The sequence below is a fragment of the Phyllobates terribilis genome, unplaced genomic scaffold (genome assembly GCF_046119375.1).
Source record: "Phyllobates terribilis strain yellow unplaced genomic scaffold, ASM4611937v1 Scaffold_4__5_contigs__length_816908805, whole genome shotgun sequence".
Taxonomy (NCBI): domain Eukaryota; kingdom Metazoa; phylum Chordata; class Amphibia; order Anura; family Dendrobatidae; genus Phyllobates; species Phyllobates terribilis.
The window spans coordinates 714,649,792-714,661,955 of record NW_027362764.1 but is presented as its reverse complement, the minus strand read 5'-3'; the positions used below and the strand labels follow the sequence as shown (position 1 = coordinate 714,661,955).

The window sequence follows — 12,164 nt, the reverse complement described above, 5'->3', positions numbered from 1 at the left end:
TATATATATATGGGGAAGTCAATAGCTGTTGGTCGGAAACTTTATTATGTGCTTAGGAAACTTTAAGGGAAATTCTTATGATATAAAGGCTGTAAGATGGCCGCCACGGACAGGTCCTTGAGGGGAGATATGTATCATCGAGGTTAGTAGCTTTGGTGATGTAAGCCCATGAAAGCAGGCTTCAGCACATATTATGCTGAGAGAGTTAATAGGGCATATCAGGACCGGATTTATAAGCAGTCAAAGATATGGATGGGACTGGCTGCTCACATATCCCCACCCCGGGGGAATGGTATAGCAGATAAAAAGGAGAGCAGTTGTCGGTGTCTGGAGGCGCGTAGACCTCCAGTATTACTTGTGTTTACTTAAGGACTCAAGAGTTAGACACTAACCTGAGCGGGGCGAACCCACACTACTGTATGGACTATTTACTCTCTGTGTCGGAAAAGGCTATCTTTTTGTTTGGTTATGTTGAGCCGTTTATGAAGTTTTAATAAACCAGCCTGGACATTTTACTGAAACCACTTCCCGAGCCTATCTCAACCGCAGCTGAGTGAGTAGAAACCCTACAAGGCGGACATGCACATTATATAGCTGTTGGCTGAACCATCGCTGGAATAACAGCTATTCATCCATTCACCCCATATACAATAATTGGATGGAGACTGCCTCTGCTCCTCCGTTCTCTATGTGTTTTCTCCTCGCCAAGCAAAAGGATCAGGCGATTGAATTTCAACCACCTAATCCTTGTGTCCCCAACTTAATCTGTCATGTAATAGTTATGGCCCTCATACACATTAGATGGTCAGCACCAAAATCGATGAAATCTGCTGACATTTATTTAATACGTATGGGGTTCTAAAATTCTGTAGTTTCTATATAAAGTCAAGGTCGTGATTCTAATAAATGATTGACAGCTATCTCTGTTTGCTCATTTATATAGGGAAAGCTATCAATCACTTATTAGGGCCGCCTACTGGACGCCTAAGCATTGAAATACCAGGATTTCAAGTTAAGTAAATACAAGTTATACTAAATCTTATAAAATGAAACTATATTTGAATCTGCTCATTTATTTCTGCTCTATAACCAATCAATCAGCAAATCAGACATCTTGATCAACATGACAGGTTTCCTTTAAAGGCCCATGCACATGCTCTTATTCCAGCCCCATGCAACCTATGCATGGAAATGAGCTGACAGAGCAATCCAAATGACACAAGGTGATTTTTTCTGCCCGTGTGACCTTCATCAGACCTATTAAATGAATAATTATTATTATTTTTATTTATTTTTAAACCACCAATAATTGGAGGGTGCAGCACATGTGAAAATAGTTCACACACATATTACATACATATAGAATGTATATTCAATATGTGTTTAAAGTACAGTAAACAACAGCTGTTCTTGTTTTTGTACAGGCATTTTTTGTTAAGATCTATACAGGATACTCTGGAAAAACACCAAAAAAAGCTCCATACCTAAACATTCTCTATTTTGAAAAATGAACACTGCACATCACCCTGATAACATTATCACCACTGTCAAACATGGTGGTGGCAGCAACATGCTGTGGGGAGGCTTTTCTTTAGCAGGGACAGGGAAGCTGTTCAGAGTTGATGACAAGATGGATGGAGCTAAATACTGGGCAATCCTGGAGGAAAACCTGTTAGAGGCTGCAAAAGACTTGAGACTAGGGCATAGGCTCACCTTCCAGCAGGGGTGAATTGAGAGTAGCCAGAGCCCCATTTTATAAGACGTGCCCCCCCCCCATCCCCCATCCACCAATATATCGCATGACAAGTCACATGACCTCCTTTGATATATCATGTGATAAAACACATGATTAATACATACAAACAACGTCAAAAACCCAAATAGCTAAAACACAAGTAAAATCAATATAGTGGGGTTACCCACTAATTTGAAGCCCACTTCCTGGACCAGCACACTACGGGTAATCGTAGACAGGACTCATTCATTCTGGAGTTACTACATTTTGTCCTGGACAAAAATTATTTTGTCTTTGATCGCAAATTCTATCGTCAAATAGCAGGGACCGCGATGGGTGCAAGATGTGCGCCATCATATGCAAATCTATATTTAGGGTGGTGGGAGGAGACTGTGGTCTACAAGCACGAGTCTTTCTGTAGCCATGTTCACACATGGCTCAGATTTATAGACGACGTATTTATGCTGTGGAGTGGGACTATGGAGGAGTGTGTGACCTTTATTTCTGAACTTAATAGGAATAGCTTGAATATTCGATTAACATCTAAAATCTTGAATAAGGAAATTGATTATCTGGATCTGAAGCTAATGAAGGTTGGTAATGAAATCTGTACCACTCTTTTTAGGAAAGAAACAGCTACAAATAACTTATTGCACTACACAAGTTTTCATCCGAAACACCAACAAAATGGCATCCCAAAGGGACAGTTCCTCCGACTCAGGAGGAACTGTACCACATCGGAGGAGTTTCAGCGACATTCCAAAGAGTTGACTCAACGTTTTATCAAAAGGGGCTATCCGAGACAGATCATCTCTGATGCATTTGAGGGAGCAAAATCTAGGAACCGTGATGATCTACTCCAAGCACAGGTAAGAAATTGTGCTAGGCCACTAAGCTTGATTACGACCTTTAACAACCAGTGGAGTGACATCCGGGAGATCCTCACTAAAAACTGGGGTATTTTGCTTAGTGAGCCAAAACTAATGAAACATATCCCGGCAGCACCTAGCTTGGTTGCTCGGAGGGCGAAAAACTTCAAGGATAGCCTTTGCAATAGCCATTTTGTACGTCCTGTAAGGAGTTTGGAAAGGGGTAATAAGCTTTTGGGAACATACCCTGTGGTAGTTGCAACATTTGCCAGTACACTGTGGCACAAGATGGCATTGTACTGCCAAGTGTGCCATTCAAGATTCAATCTAAGGCCTATTTTAATTGCAGATCCCGTAATCTGGTCTACGCTCTGGTCTGTGGCTGCCCGAAAATCTATGTGGGGCAGACGACGCAGGAACTAAGAAAGAGGATACAGCAACATCTCTCGAATATCTCAATGGCAAAGAGAGACCGGGACAAAGACAAACCTATTACATCAGTGGCTGCACATTTCCTGGAGGTCCATAGGAGCAGAATAGTGGGACTGCAGGTAATTGGATTGGAGCGTGTTCGCACAAACATAAGGGGGGGTGACCTGACAAAGGCACTTTTGAGATGCGAATCGAAATGGATCTATAATTTGCACAGCCTGGCTCCTAAGGGACTAAATGGAGAGTTATTATTCACAGGGTTTTATAAACTGCTGTGAATTATTTGTAATAATGCCCCTGTCTCCAACTTTCCTGGCCCAGGTCTGGACATTATGGAAATGGTACTGGAAGGACTGTGAGGATGACCCCGGTACAAAACAATATAGGAGGATAAGATGGAATATCACCTGCATGTGGGATACACAGAACACTATGAAGATTATGGAGGACCTAGGCTCCATCACCTGTTTGGACCTCACATATGGAATAGTGCAACCATCTGGAAACATCTGGACTGGACTAATGGAACGAGCATTGGTGGCTATTGCTATTGTTTTGATGACTCTGTTTCTGGACTCTCCATTGCAACTGCCTGGTATATCATGAACTATAAAATAATTAATTGTCTTTTGATGATCTGAGCTATGGGTCTGTTTTTATGGAGACTTTTCCTCTGTTGTGTTCCAGGTGGTTTGACATTTTGTCCGTTCTTTGTCTCCCTGATGATCAATATTGCATATATGGGGGGGTTTCCCTCATCTTTAGACGTAAAGCCTGACATATTTATAATAACTTTTACTTTGTCTTTATATATACCAACAACTCATTTGAGGTTTGGGTCTTTCCAAAGGGGGTAAAAGGTATGCGTAGTGGCTGTATCAGCTATATGTCGAACTTGGATATCGCATAAGATACTCAAATATGAGGGTCTCGTCTCTCTTTGAATGGCACCTTGTCCTCATAAACCCGAGTGAATATATTTGTTTAACATCAATCTTGTGGCAGATAATTACACTTGGATACCTAACATACATGCAAGCACTTGGGTCTGTCCTGCGGTGTTGTTATGGGCATCTTGATTGTTTGTGGAGACTAAAAGTACCCCTTATTCACCATCAGTATTTCATATAGAATTTTACTTGCCTTGCAGACCTGATTGGCCCCCCACTGAGATATAATTAAACCAACCGCATCACAGTGTTATACAGCAGTTTTTTTGGGGGAGCTTTGGGATGATGAGAAGCCCTCTATATAATGGGGTTCTTGGGATCGACTGAAATCCAATTTGGTCATATTTATCCATAATAAAATTGTATATATATTTTTTTGTCTCTCACTTATGTGTACGTTTAATTATAGCTGTGCGGGTGCTACGCCGGGTCGTATACCATGTTTAAATGAGCAGTGCGCACTGTATATTGGAGAATGCTTGTGATACTGTCAGTGTGTATCGGCATAATATTATTTATAAAAATATAAGAAATTTTTTTTTTTTTTTTTTCTTTCCTTCACAAAGGAAAAAGGAAGAAAGGGGAAGAAAAGGGAAAGAAAAGTTGTTTTTGAAGGCGCTTTTTTTTTTTTTTGCTAGCTATCCATAATTGTGCTTGTGCTCTCTCTGATTCAGGTATACTTTGTTTGCCTCTGGCCAACCCTCCTGTGTGCCAAGCTGTTATGGGGGTATGTTATAAATAACTAGATTAATTTGATGACCTTTAGGGTCAGACAGGATTTATTAGGACATGGGATAGCCTGTGGCAGGATGCCCAGCATATGGCATTACACCTATGAAAGACAAAATATTCTCACTATGATCGTGCTCTCTCCTTGCGCATAATGCATAACTTTCCAACATATATGATGTGACCTTTAGCCTTTGGGATGCGGGCATCACCCTGCTCATCATGGCTTTGTCTGCTTTGTGCAATGTGCATCTATGCACAAGCTGCAGCGTTTGGGTTACCAGCTGCATCGTCTGGGTTACCATGGGGAGGATGCGATCCTCCCCCTCACTTCCTGTATGCTCTCCAGCACATGTGCAATGCATAGCACTTCCAGGTTGGGGGTCACGCCATGTTCCTGCAATGTATGGTTTGGAGTGGCCGCATATCAGCTGCTGAAATGGTAATTAGGTTCTTGATTATATATAACAGCGTCATCTTACCTGTGCCCTATAGACCCCTGATGAAGCCACGTGTAGTGGCGACACGCGTTGGGCACTGAATGCCCGCCTGCTTCATCCCAGCATAGGATTTTGTGCTCAGGGAGGTGATTGATCGTAGCGCTATTATGTGCAGGAGGGATACTTACAGCATGAAAGGGTTTTGTATTTATTTATACCCTGAATAGTACTTTTTGTGGTATGTGAGTATATAGTATTTGTCAGCTCAGATATTCTATATGGGCTTCATTTATGTTTGGGACTCTTTGTATTTTTCAATATATACTCTGCTGTAGTAGGCACATATTTCCCTCTTCATCTTTCTGGACTATAGTACACCTCCTTGAATACTAATGTCAGGCAGTTATAACTAATTTGCATGTGTACGATATTGATCACCAGGGATAATACTGGCACTTGTTGTATTATGGTACTGCTTGTTCTGTTGTAACTAGGGATGTTTTTTTTGGAGCAGGTGGGCTTCAAATTAGTGGGTAACCCCACTATATTGATTTTACTTGTGTTTTAGCTATTTGGGTTTTTTGACGTTGTTTGTATGTATTTATATTTGTAATGAATAAAATTTATTGTCACTTATTATAACGTTTGATAATTTATTCAAGTATTGCTGGGTGATCACTGCTTCATAGCACACCTCTTTTCCCTTTTTTCACGTGTATTTATGTGGTGTGCAGCATGTTGATCCCCTTTTTGATTTGGATGGTGCCCTCCATAGTTTAGTGTTTATTGAAAACACATGATTAACACACAGGTGCTCTGGTGCACATCTGTAGAGAGATAGTGACGCGCTACGTGCGCCACACATTGTTTTCCTTTATGTACAGCACTATACATAACATAGCGCTACATATAATAGAGCAGGGGTGGGCAATTCATTTTTCCAAAAGGCCACATGAGAGACACCATTACTGTTGTTGCTGGTCAAACCAATAGGCTGAAATGAATTCTGCTCAATATTAATATTAACACTAATTATAATTATTATTTTACATTAATATTGATTCAATCACTTAATACTGAGCAGAATTAAGTATGCTGACATCCCCCTATATACCATATGAGCCCACACACAGACCCCATATACAATATGGCCCTCACACAGCCACCTACATATAGTATAAGCCAACACACAGCCCTCTATATACAGTATTAGCCCCTACATAGCTCCCTAGATACAGTATGAGTCCTCACATAGCTCCCTATATAGAGTATGAGCCCTCACATAGCCTCCTATATACAGTATGAGCCCTCATATAGCCCCCTATATACAGTATAAGCCTTCAGATGGACCCCAATATACAGTATGAGCCCCACATGAGCCTTCATGTAAACTCCTATATAAAATGAGCCTCTATATAGCTCTCTACATACACTATAAGCCCTCACATAGCCTCTCTAGATACAATATGAGCTCTCACATAGCCCCCTATGTACAGTATGAGCCCTCACATAGCCTCCTATATACAGGATGAACCCCCACATAGCTCTTTATATACAGAATGGGCCCCCACACAGCCTCCCTTATATACACTATGAGCCCTCACGTAGCTTCCCTAGATACAGTATGAGCTCTCACATAGCCTCCTATATACAGTGTGAGCCCCCACATACAGTGGCTTGCAAAAGTATTCACCCCGTGGCATTTTTCGTGTGCTACCTCACAACCTGAAATGTCACTGTGTTTTTTTGAGGGTTTGCATCAGTTCATGTAACTGTGAACATTTTGGTTTTCTTTTTATTGTGACGCAAACAACAAATAAGACAAAATAACTGAAAACTTCATTACGCATACATATTCACCTCCCTAAAATCAGCACTTTGTAGAGCCTGCTTTTGCAGCAATTACAGCTGCAAGTCGCTTTGGATAAGTTTCTATGAGCTTTTCACATCTTGACACTGGGATTTTTGCCAATTCCTGAAGGCAAAACTACTTCAAATCCTTCAAGTTAGATGGTTTCCTATGGTGAACAGCAATCTTCAAGTCTGACCACAGATTCTCAATTGGATTACAGTCTGGGATTTGACTAGGCCACTCCAAAACATTTACATGTTTCCCCTTCAACCACTCTAGTGTTGCTTTAGCAGTATACTTTGGGTCATTGTCTTGTTGGAAGGTGAACCTCCGTCCCAGTCTCAAATCACTGACAGACTAAATCAGGTTTTTAATTGTTATTATTATTTATTATTATAGCGCCATTTATTCCATGCTGCTTTACATTTGAAAAAGGGGGTATACATAGCAAAAGGAATACAATAATCATGAACAATGCAAGTCAGTGACTGGTACAGGAGGAGCGAGGACCCTACCCGCGAGGGCTCACAGTCTACAAGAGATGGGTGAGGATACAGTAGGTGAGGGTAGAGCTGATCGTGCACCAATATGGTGGATCGAGGGTTGCTGCAGGTTGTAGGCTTGTTGGAAGAGGTGGGTCTTCAGGTTCCTTTTGAAGGTTCCCACGGTAGGTGAGAGTCTGATGTGTTGGGGTAGAGAGTTCCAGAGTATAGGAGATGCACGGGAGAAATCTTGTATTCAATTCTGGGAAGAGGAGATAAAAGGGGAGTAGAGGAGGAGATCTTGTGAGGATCGGAGGTTGCGTGCAGGTAAGTACCAGGAGACTAGGTCACGGATGTATGGCGGAGACAGGTTGTGGATGGCATTGTATGCCAAGGTTAGTGTTTTGAACTGGAGTCTCTGGGCAATGGGGAGCCAGTGAAGGGATTAACAGAGAGGAGAGGCCAGGGAATAGCAGGGGGGACAGGTGGATTAGTTGGGCAGCAGAGTTTAGGATGGATTGGAGGGGTGCAAGAGTGTTAGAAGGGAGGCCACAGAGCAGGTGGTTGCAGTAGTCGAGGTGTGAAATGATGAGGGCATGCACTAATATTTTTGCAGATTCGTGGTTGAGGAATGTGCAGATCCGGGAGATATTTTTTAGTTGGAGTCGGCAGGAAGTGGAGAGGGCTTGGATATGTGATTTGAAGGAGATATTAGAGTCCAGGGTAACCCCGAGGCAGCGAGCTTGCGGGACTGGGGAGAGTGGGCAGCCATTGACTTTGATGGATAGGTCAGATGGGGGCTTGAGTGAGATGGGGGAAAGATGATGAATTGAGTTTTATTCATGTTAAATTTTAGAAATCTAGCAGAGAAGGATGAAATAGCGGACGGACACTGTGGGATTCTGGTTAGTAAGAAGGTGATATCAGGTCCAGAGAGGTAGATCTGTGTGTCATCAGCATAGAGGTGATACTGAAAGCCGTGAGACTCTATGAACTTTCCCTAGCCAAAGGTGTAAATGGAGAAGAGGAGGGGCCCTAGGACTGAACCTTGAGGGACACCGACAGATAGGGGCCGAGATGAGGAGGTGGTGTGTGAGTGGGAGACGCTGAATATCCGGTCTGTTAGGTATGAGGAGATTCAAGATAGGGCCAAGTCTGTGATGCCAAGAGATGAGAGAGTCTATAGTAAGAGGGAATAGTCTACTGTGTCGAAGGCAGATGACCAGGAGGAGGAGGACAGAGTAGTGTCGCTTGGATTTGGCGGTTAGTAGGTCGATGGTGACTTTAGTCAGGGCAGTTTCAGTGGAATGATGCAGTCAGAAGCCAGATTGTAAGATGTCAAAGAGGGAGCAGGAGGAGAGGTGGGAGGACAACTCAGAATGGACATGTTGTTCCAGTAGTTTTGAGGTATAGGGGAGAAGTGATATGCGGCAATAGCTAGACACAGAGGATGGGTCAAGAGAGGACTTTTTGAGGATGGGTGTGATTGAGGCATGTTTGAAACATGAGGGGAAGACACCAATTGTTAGTGACAGATTGAAAAGGTGGGTTAGGTTTGGGATGAAGACTGTGGTAAGGATAAGGATGAGGGGGGACCGGATTGGGTGAAGTTCACAGGTGGTGAGGTATGATTTGGAGAATAAAGAGGAAAGTTGATCTTCTGTAATGGTGGAGAAGCTGGTTTTGGAGGAGGAAGGTTGAGTAGATATAAGGAGGGGCTGTGGGAACTGTAGGCAAAAACTTTGTCTGATGGTGTCAGTCTTCTGTTTGAAGAATGTCTTTGCCTGAGATGAGAGGGAGGAGGCACAGAGGGACGGAGGAGAGAATTGAAGGTGTTGAATAGCTGTTTAAGGTTGTGAGGCAGGGAGGATATGAGAGATGAGGAGTATGTTTGTTTTGCTGCTGTAAGTGTGGACTTGAAAGTAGTGAGGGACTGTTTGAATGCGATGAAGTGCTCGTTGGAGTGGGACCTTTTCCATCTCAGCTCGGCAACCCTGGAAGCCCATCTCGGTTCTTTACTCAGGTTGGTGTGCCAGGGTTGCCTGTTGTTTGTGCGAGCTTTGGTATGTGTGAGGGGGTGACCGAATTGAGAGCTGCATCTGTTGTGGTGTTATGTAAAGCGGCAGCAACATCTTCATCATGTAAGTAACTAATGTCTGTAAGAGGGAGAAGGCATTCAGAGAGTGAGTGTAAGTCAAGTTGTTTGAGATTTCTGCGAGGGTGTGCAAGTTTGTGGAGTGGGGATTGTGGACCTGGAGAGGAGATCAGAAAGAGGGAGAGGTGAGTTAGAGAGGTTAGATAGGGAACAGAGGCGGATGAAGATGAGGTCCAGTGTGTGGCCCTCTTTGTGAGTGGCTGCAGAAGACTATTGAGCGAGACCGAAGGAGGAACTGAGAGATAGAAGCTTAGAGACAGATGAGTGGGACATGTCAATGGGGATGTTGAAGTCGCCCATGATGATAGTGGGGATGTCAGTGGAAATGAAATAAAGTAGCCAGGTGGTGAAGTAGTCAAAGAAAGTGGTGGCTGGCCTTGGGGGACGGTAAATGACAGTCAGTTGGAGGTTGGAGGGGGAGTAGATGCGCACACAGTGCAATTCAAAAGAGGGGAGAGTAACGGAGAGCGGCTGTGGGATTTGGGTAAAGGAGCAGTTATCTGACAGGAGAAAACCTACTCCTCCACCATGCTTGCCGCCGGGGCGGGGGATGTGGGAAAGGTGGAATCCACCATACGAAAGTTCAGCTGGAGAGGCTGTGTCAGAGGGGGTGAGCCATGTTTCGGTGATGCCAAGGAAGGAAAGTTTGTTATTAATCAAAAGATCATGGCTGTAGGAAAGTTTGTTGCCGACGGAGCGAGCGTTCCATAGAGCTCCTGTTAGTGGGACTGGTGGAGCGGGGGCTGAGTGAATGGGTATAAGGTTAGAAAGGTTGCAAGAGTTTGTGATAGATCGTGGATAGGAGGTGGAAGTGACTGTGGGAGTCACGGGTGTGTCAAAAGTGACAGTCACCCTGCAGTTGTTTGCAGGAGATCTCTTTGGCATTACCGACAACTTCTTGAAGCTGTCTCTCTAGGACCCAGCGGCTACCTTCCTCTGGCTAATTAACACCCTGGCCTGGGTGTATAAATACCTGCTGTGTGCCAGAGGGAGGTGCCGGTGATATTCATTACTCCTTGTGAAGGCCTGAGCAAGAGCAGTACTTCTTCTTCTCTGGTGCTAGAGGATGTGTGCGCATTTGTCTGGAGTCGACTAAAGCCAAGCGATTTTCCCCTATTTGTTAACCCTTGCTGTCTTTAGTGTTCAGTGGAGATTGACTAGCACTCATCCCCTCCCTTCCCAAGCCAGGGCCAAACACCAGGGAAAGACAGGGCGAGGCATACGTGCGGCAATTGGTGAAGAACCAATATAAGTACGTTAGTGGAGACAGGGTGATATTAGATCAGCCTAGGAGGTCTCCACTCCCCTCTTTCCCTAAAGTCTGGGTTCCCTTTCTCTCTTCCCTTTGTGTTGCACTAAGTCTTTCCCACATATTGCGTGACAATAGGGATGTGATGAGGAGGACAAGGATTTGGAGAGATATCGCCGGCAGTGAGGAGGAGCACAGAAAGTGTTAGCAGGTGGGAGCAGGAGAGGGCATGAGGTGGCTGTCTGTGTTTGGAGACACAGGATTGTATGTTGAGAAATAGTTCTGAGGAGGAGGTGAGATGGATGGGGAGGATGGAGGAAGAGATGACCAGTTCCTTACTAGATGTAGGGATTAGGGGGTTAGTAGAAAGTGGAGGACTATAGGGGAGAGAGTGAAAACAAACAGAAACATTGTTTACTGTCCCTGGGTATCCAGTTACCTTCTGTTCCCTTCTGGTCTAATTCAGGTCTAATTCATGCATCACACTTGTCTGACACTCTTGCGTGATACACTGCGCAGACCAGGTTTTGATTAAGAATTTCCCTGTATTTCGCACCATCCATCTTCCCCTTGTCTCGGACCATTTTCCCTGTCCCTGCAACCGAAAAACATCCCAGCAGCATGTTTCACTGTGGGGATGGTGTTCTTGGGGTGATGAGCTGTGTTGGTTTGGCACCAGACATAGCACTTACCTTGGTGGCCAAAAAGTTAAATTTTGGTCTCATCTGACCACTGCACCTTCCTCCATACATTTGGGGAGTCTTCCACATGTCTTTTGGCAAACTCAAACCGATCCTTATGATTTTTTGTGTATAAGTAAAGGCTTTTTTTCTGCCCACTCTTCCATAAATGCCACCTCTATGGAGTGTACAGCTTATTGTGGTCGTATGGACAGATACTCCAGTCTCTGCTTGGGAACTCTGCAGCTCCTTCACGGTTACCTTTGGTCTCTGTGTTGCCTCTCTGATTAATGCCCTCCTTGCCCGGGCTGAGAGTTTTGGTGGCCTGCCCTCTCTTGGCAGGTTTGTTGTGGTACCATGTTCTTTCCATTTGATGATAATGGATTTGATGGTGCTCCGGGGGATCATCAGAGATTGTGATTTTTTTTATAACCCAACTCTGACTTGTACTTCTCAACAATTTTGTCCCTGACGTGTTTGGAGATCTCCATGGTCTTCATGGTGTTGTTTGGTTAGTGGTGCCTCTTGCTTGATGGTGTTGCAGCCACTGTGGCCTTCAGAAAAGGTGTGCACATACTGACAGACCATGTG

General features: G+C 44.0%; 1 long non-coding RNA gene across 6 annotated transcripts in view; it reads left to right on the top strand.

Annotated features, from left to right (window-relative positions):
• LOC141265958 (uncharacterized) overlaps positions 1-4,372 on the top strand; it is a 47,238-nt gene extending 42,866 nt beyond the window's left edge. For 5 of the 6 annotated variants that reach the window (XR_012320179.1, XR_012320177.1, XR_012320181.1 and 2 more), the window contains 2 exons: positions 2,361-2,604; positions 2,954-4,372. This is a non-coding gene — a long non-coding RNA (uncharacterized lncRNA). The remainder of the gene's footprint in view (positions 1-2,360; positions 2,605-2,953) is intronic. The other variant, XR_012320180.1, reaches the window with a different exon arrangement.
• Positions 4,373-12,164: the final 7,792 nt, after the last annotated feature.